General features: G+C 37.7%; 1 long non-coding RNA gene across 1 annotated transcript; it reads right to left on the reverse strand.

Annotated features, from left to right (window-relative positions):
* Window positions 1-3,403: 3,403 nt before the first annotated feature.
* On the reverse strand, window positions 3,404-5,360 carry LOC123333101. Its single transcript, XR_006550253.2, has 2 exons — window positions 5,212-5,360; window positions 3,404-3,607 (listed from the first exon to the last, which is right to left on the reverse strand). It is a non-coding gene; the product is annotated as an uncharacterized LOC123333101 (long non-coding RNA).
* Window positions 5,361-6,857: the final 1,497 nt, after the last annotated feature.

A 6,857-nucleotide genomic window follows, 5' to 3' on the forward strand; every position in this document is an offset into this window, starting at 1 on the left:
CACTTGGAGACAGAGTTTGGGGTAAAGGCGTAGTACATTAGCATAGCTTAAGACAAACATTTCCATAAGAAAAAGGCATTGGTTATCTCTAGGCTCAAGAATAGCTAACTTGAGGCGAAACCAGGTGTCATTATGGCAACACAGTATTTTAAGAGAAACCTCTCTTTAAATTTGTATAGAGAAGGAAAAAAATATTGCTAGTTTGTTTCCTCCTGCCGCTTAAGAGAGAGAAAAATGTCGGACACTTGCAGGCTATTTCCTCCATTTGGAGACCCCTGGCCTTCCTGCCTGTTACCCTCTCATTAAGGAAAGTGAAACACCTGATCACGATTGTTCTCAATTCCTAACTTTAAACTATGCAGCTCGGGAGGATCTAAAGGATAAACTGCTGGGTCTGTGGAGCGCTCCCCTCTTCGTCAATGGAAGGCTTCCCGTGGTGGACATCCCCACTTCAAGAAAAAGACTTTCTCCAAGTCTGTGAATACCTTCGACAACAATCACATGCGATGCTTCTTCTTCATCTGATGACATCTACCAACCCTAAAATAGACTGGTGCAACACTTTGCACTTTAACTATGGACATAATGTGACTTTTAATTATGATTCTGAATGTTGTGTTTTTGCTGTTTGCTCTCTACATCTGTAATTGTATAACTGGATTTGTTTCTAGCCGCATGAAAGCTTTTAAGTTACAAATGGTTGCTCAAACTCCTGCTACTGCTGTAGCTTCCTCCAACTACTATTTGGGGCCCCTGGATCAGATATCCTCAATATGAGGATTAGGAGAATATGTTGCCTCACCAATTTAGGGACAATGCCCCTTGTCAGCTCGGAAGTTGTTATGAAATGAGAACGACGCCCTTTTCCCTAGGCAACATAATTCTCCTAAAAGAAAAGGGGGGAATGAGAGGCTGTGACAGAGATGCTTTTCCCCATAAAGCCCAAAGTATTTATATTCTCTTACCCTCTACAGAAAATGTTTGCTGATTCCTGCCCCAGAAAACAGAGAAACAAATGATTGTAGCTATGTTGTAATAAGATTTTGTTTATGGATGCCAAAACCCAACTTTATCTAATTTGCACATGTCAGAAAATAGTCTTTAAAATTTTTTTCCCATCCATTAAAAGCTATAAAGATTACTCTTAGTGCACCGGTCATGCTGAAACTAAGGGAGCCCGAATTTGGCCTGTGGGTCATAGTGTGCCAATCCCTGTGCAAAAGCAGTTTGGCCAATTTACAAATCTTGAGTAGCACTGTTTTCACTGGTGAGAGTCTGTTTCTAGCTTCATTTATGCTGATAATTACAAATTTCATTAACAACGTGTCAGTTGCTGATCAGAGAAGAGGGTCACCAGTAGTTCTCTCTGGAGGGTGGGGCGTCCCCTGCTTCCTTCCATCATTCAGAGTGAAATCCCATTTAGAACATCTGAAAGTGCCAGGTTGTACTTTAGCCTTACTGACACGTAATGTTGCTCTATCTGTGCTGAAGTATTTTAAAGTAAATTACAGTTGTCATTACACTTTAACATGCAGAGACATTTGTCCTTTTTTTTTCTTGCCTCACTGCTCCCTGTATAGATTTTGGGGCATCCTTTGCATAATTAAAAAGGTCCATGAATCTCCCAAAAAAAAGAGCCATTCATCTGGCGGACAATATTTAGACGCCGACTATAATTTTTCTTCTTTTCCCCTCACATAGGAATTTTCCCTTCATGTCACATATCAAAACAAACTACTCATGGTCAAATGGAAAAAAACTAGAAGTCTTTGACTATGTGTTTGACTGACTTGACTAGTAAGTTCAATTTTAAATGACTGATCTAATAACCACTTTTAGGTACCACCTGAATACTTTATTCCAAAATTATTTCTCTTTTCCCCCTAGGATAAATACTTGATTTTGGCAAATGTGTCACCTCTCTGTCAAAATTTTCAGACATAGGATTCTTTTATCCTGTCCCCATTTGCCTCCTTCTCTCAATTCATCTCTCTTTCAGTTGATAAAAATCAGATCGTATGTCCTTTCAGTTTTTAAAATCTTTTCCTGCTCTTTTATGCATTAGTAGATTTAACTCTGAAAACTGAAATTACTTTTGAGTAATAAAATGTTTGAGAAATGGCCCTCCCCATTTCATAGATTAAAAGTGTTTTGCATTTGGTGTTTATTTTGCCAGTGGGCTAGTGAGGGCCACTTTTGAGGAGCTAGAGTCAATAGATGTCTGGCTAAGAGAGCTTATTAGTGGAAGTTCCTAATGAGGAGCAATTGGAGCTCTAAAGAGAAAATTGACGATGATTTAACCATTGGGGTGACCTCGAACTAAATTATCTAGAGTAGCAATGTCTTCAAATATAAAAGGTGGCATTGGCTAAGCCTGTTTATTTGAGTTGTTTATTTTCTTTGCAGTTAAAACAAATCTGTGTTTTGTGAAATACAGGATGAGATTGATATTTCCATTGACTTTGAGTGCTGACTGCTTGCCACTCTCTACCAAGAAGTTTGCTAGAGAACAGTTATGACACCTTGACTGAAGGGCCCAACCCTTCCCTAAAAGTCTTTCACAGTAACACCCTTATTTTTTATGTGAAAATGTGAGATGTTTATTGGTGAAAGTTTATTTGTGTAGGTTACATACGTAAAGTTACAAACAAATTCAGTGCTCACTGCTAACACAAACACCACTAGCCTCCTCACTTCCCACAAAAAGAGACATTTAATTTGCAAGTGGCAGGATGACTTCGGTTTGGGGGCATAGACACAAATCATCTGAAACGGATGTTGCTTTGGGGCAATGACAAATACAAGGACAGTGATGTCATAACTTGTAAACAGTGATTACCGTTATCACACTCACGCTAAGCAGTTGTGCACAGACTCAGTTCCCTTGACCCAGTATTGCAAGGTTAGAAACTTTGGCAAAATCCAAACCCTGGTTAAATTTGACCTTCCCCACCAACTCTGCCTGGACCCAGCTGCTAATGGTAGGAAGCAAAAAAATAATCATAAGAACTAGTGTTAAGTTCATTTTATTGTGCTGACCTCTAGTTGCTTCAGTCGTGTCCAACTCTTTGTGACCCTATGGATTGCAATCTGCCAGGCTCCTCTGTCCACAGGATTCTCTAGGCAGGAGTACTGGAGTGGAGTGTCATGCCCTCCTCCAGGGGATCTTCCCGACCCAGAGATCGAACCCAGGTCTCCTATGTTGCAGGCAGATTCTTTTACTGCTAAGCCACCAGGGAAGCTGACCTCTCAGTTCAGTTCAGTTCAGTCACTCAGTCGTGTCTGACTCTTTGCAACCCCATGAATCGCAGCATGCCAGGCCTCCCTGTCCATCACCAATAGTCCTTAATACTTCACAGGACTCTCCAGCTTTTTTCTCTCTCTTCACCATTCTCCTTTTTCAGACTTTCTTACACCCAGACAGAGTCACTGAGGATTTATGAGGTGGATTGGGGTGCCGGGAGTGGACATAAATGACCAGGGTTGGTTTAGAAGGTGTTGGGGCCTGAAATCAAGGGCAATGTCAAGATTTTGACATTTGTGTCTCTCGTGTTTGTAACCTGAAGATATCAAATTCTTCAAAAGGTGACAGTGCATAGAGATTGGCCTGGAAAAAAAAATACGGTATTAAAAGAGACTGTTGAAAATTTGTGCAATAGTCCTTTAGAATAAGGTCAAAAAGCATCAGCCAGTCCCCAGACTTAATAAGTAACTTCAATAGAGAATTTTTACAACATAATATTTTTATATTGCTCTATAAAAATTTTAAATATATGGTATTATAGTAACATAAAGTATTTTAAAGGCAATCTTTGTTAATAAAATATAATAAAATTATAGGAGCTCTCTGCATTTTAAATGTTTTCAACAATATGGCATGTTATATATTTGTAAATAATTTCATTGTTTCTAAAGCAGCTGCACTAAATTTGAAGTGCAAAATACTAAGATAAATACTCCCATGGAAAACAACTTTAACAATCAATACATATTCTTCTGTGTAGTTCCTTTTGCCTTTAGTGTTATGGACTGCATTCATCTCCAAAACTACTTATATCAGCATCTTTTCCTCCCATACCCTTTAGTAAAGTTGTTTTATTCATTTGTAATGGGATTAGATTTCTGTATCAAATTCCGTATTTCAACCTGGGATCCTCCAACCTTCTAAATGATTTTTTAAAAATCGCATACTAAGGCTTGATTTTTGTGCTATAAAATTCTGTGGATTTTTTGACATACATATAGGGCCACCTATCCATTACTGCAATCCATGCAGAATAGTTTCGCTACCCTAAAACATCCCCTGTGCTTCACCTGTTCAGTTCTTCTCCCTACACCTGAATTTTTGTCAAGCACAGATCTTTTCACCATTGCTATCATATTAGAATGCCATATAATTGGAACCATACAGCATTCTCTTTCCCAACTGGCTTCTTTCACATGCCATTGTGCATTTAAGATTCATTTGTACCTTTTGACACTCACAGGTTTATTAGTGTTGGATATATAGTTTTTCACTGATGAAATGAGCACTATGTAAGGGTTAGGGTTAGGGTAAGGCTGACTAGAAAGTTGTATATACTATTTAAGGAGATAACAGGTAAGAGAAGAGAATAGTAATTGAAAACTATTGTTAGTCTCATAGAAAGAACATCTCTTTAGGAATTTTATCAGTTTTGTTTACTGTTGTATTCTCATTGTTTGGAACAATGCCTAGAATATAGTAAACCTTAGTGTGTGTTTGTTGAATGAATGTTAATACATCATTGAGTTGAGGAGTTAGAAAAAGAAACAAGAGTAATGTTTTCTTTATTGGTTTCTGTTATTTTCACTCCAACCAAAAATTGAGTTTAAAGAGTTGAGTATGGATTTGCAGAATGTTTTTAAAACAGTTGGAAAGATTTGTTAAATTATCTTTATAATTTTGAGCTATCTGTGAGCATGCACAGTTTTAAACATTTTTTTTTTAACAGAATTTAGGCTTCCTCCCACCCCAAGTTACTAAAGTATATCGGTGTTCTTTTAGAAAATTAGGTTCCTTGATCACATAAATTTGGAAATTACTATGTAGATGGAAGTATTAACTTATGTTTATTATTCTACCTATCTTTCTCCTGTTGCCTGTTTCTTTCACCAACTTAAACAATAGCCAGCTATACTTCATTTGGCTTGGAGGTGGGGCATGAAGTAGGATAGAAATAGTCTACAAACCTTTTAAATCTTAACCAGAAGCTGAAAGGGTGCTTGAGAAAGGAGAGAAGGCAGTGGACTGCAGACAGATGTTTAACAGCTGGCCTTCTATGGAGGAAGAGGAGAGGAAGCCTTAACTTGTGGCATTTATTGATTCCCATGATATAAATACTTACACTACAACTGATGTCAAGTACGGAGGTCAAATCTAAGTGCTTGCAAAATTCCTGAATATTTAACAGTTGGCGCTCATGAGCTTGTTTGATTTCAGGATGCCACTGAGAGTAGGTGTTAACTCTTCTTATCCCCACCTCTCCCCCTCCAGCCCAGTTAAGAAAGAGATTTATCTAAACCCAGCAGAAGAAGAAAGGGAGTAGTAAGACCTGAGAAATCATTCTTGGCAAATCTAGCCAAAGGGACCTTCAGCAATCTTATGAAATGTTCCTGGATCTCAGCTTGGCCTTGGAAGCATTCTCCAAGGAGTAAAAGAAGAGACTGATTTATAATTCGGAATCAGCTGGTGGAAATTGATGGCCTGTGACAAGTGGGGCTAGATTTATGTCGTTTACCATCCTCATCCTTGCCTCTATCCCAATACATGCATTAACACTGCCTGAGATTCCAAAACTATATCCAGCTCCAGGGAGGAAGGAGAAATCCCAGAATAAATGAGAGCATGCTCTTCCTTTCATATTGATAGAATGGATCTGTTCTAGAAAATTCTTGATTTGTTGATTTATCCTATTACAACTGCATATTTTATTAACTCAATCACCATATTACATATTGAGATAGTCTATAGTAAAGAAATCTGTTTAACTTTTTTGTATAGTGTGAGCATTTTACAACCTTGAAATGATTTAAACACACACATATGCATATATAAATATACCACTGTTGAGCATCATAAGGAATTGGTTTTTCATGGAAAAAATTTGGGAAACAGTTTTGTCTATTTTTTCAGTTTTTGGCTGTGTGTGTGTTTGTGTGTGTGTCGTGTGTATAGAAATAAGAACTATATAAAATAGGGACTGTACATTCTTGTTTATTATTAAGACTTCATTCCTTTGATTTTTAAGGGAGTATTTTCTTGCTTTTAAAATATTTCTGGGAATAATTTGGAAGCAAACTAAAGAATTAAAGGTGTAATGAATGCACTCTTTTAATCCCTTTTCATGCATCACAGCATAGACTTGGAAATAACTCCTCAGCTACCCCAATAGGGCATCAGAAGAATAACTGAATAGGTCAACAAGCGCTCAGCAAAACATAAAAAGGTGCTCGTTACTGGAGAAGCCCTAGGAGAGAGGTTTCTAGTGGGTAGCAGGATTTACTGGTAGATTTTAAAGACTTTCTTAAAAACAGCTCTAAACTAGTTACTTCTGTCACATCTTCCATTTCTTCCTGTTTTTTGAGGGTCAGTCTGTAGTCTTGTCTGTCTTTCTCTCTCCCTTACACACACACACAGGTACATTTTCTTGGCTTTATGAAAAGAATTGTATCCTTCGAGGTTTGCTTTTAAAAAGTTGCGAACAGTATCAACTTTTCTACAATTGTATCAACTGCAGCCTTTAAGAAAACATCTGTAGTTCATTGCCATGATTATAGCTCTTTCAGAATACCTTTTAAACTCAAATTCTCCAGTAATGTTCTAAAAGTAGAGCAGC

This window comes from Bubalus bubalis, chromosome 4 (assembly GCF_019923935.1).
Source record: "Bubalus bubalis isolate 160015118507 breed Murrah chromosome 4, NDDB_SH_1, whole genome shotgun sequence".
NCBI classification, from domain to species: Eukaryota; Metazoa; Chordata; class Mammalia; order Artiodactyla; family Bovidae; genus Bubalus; species Bubalus bubalis.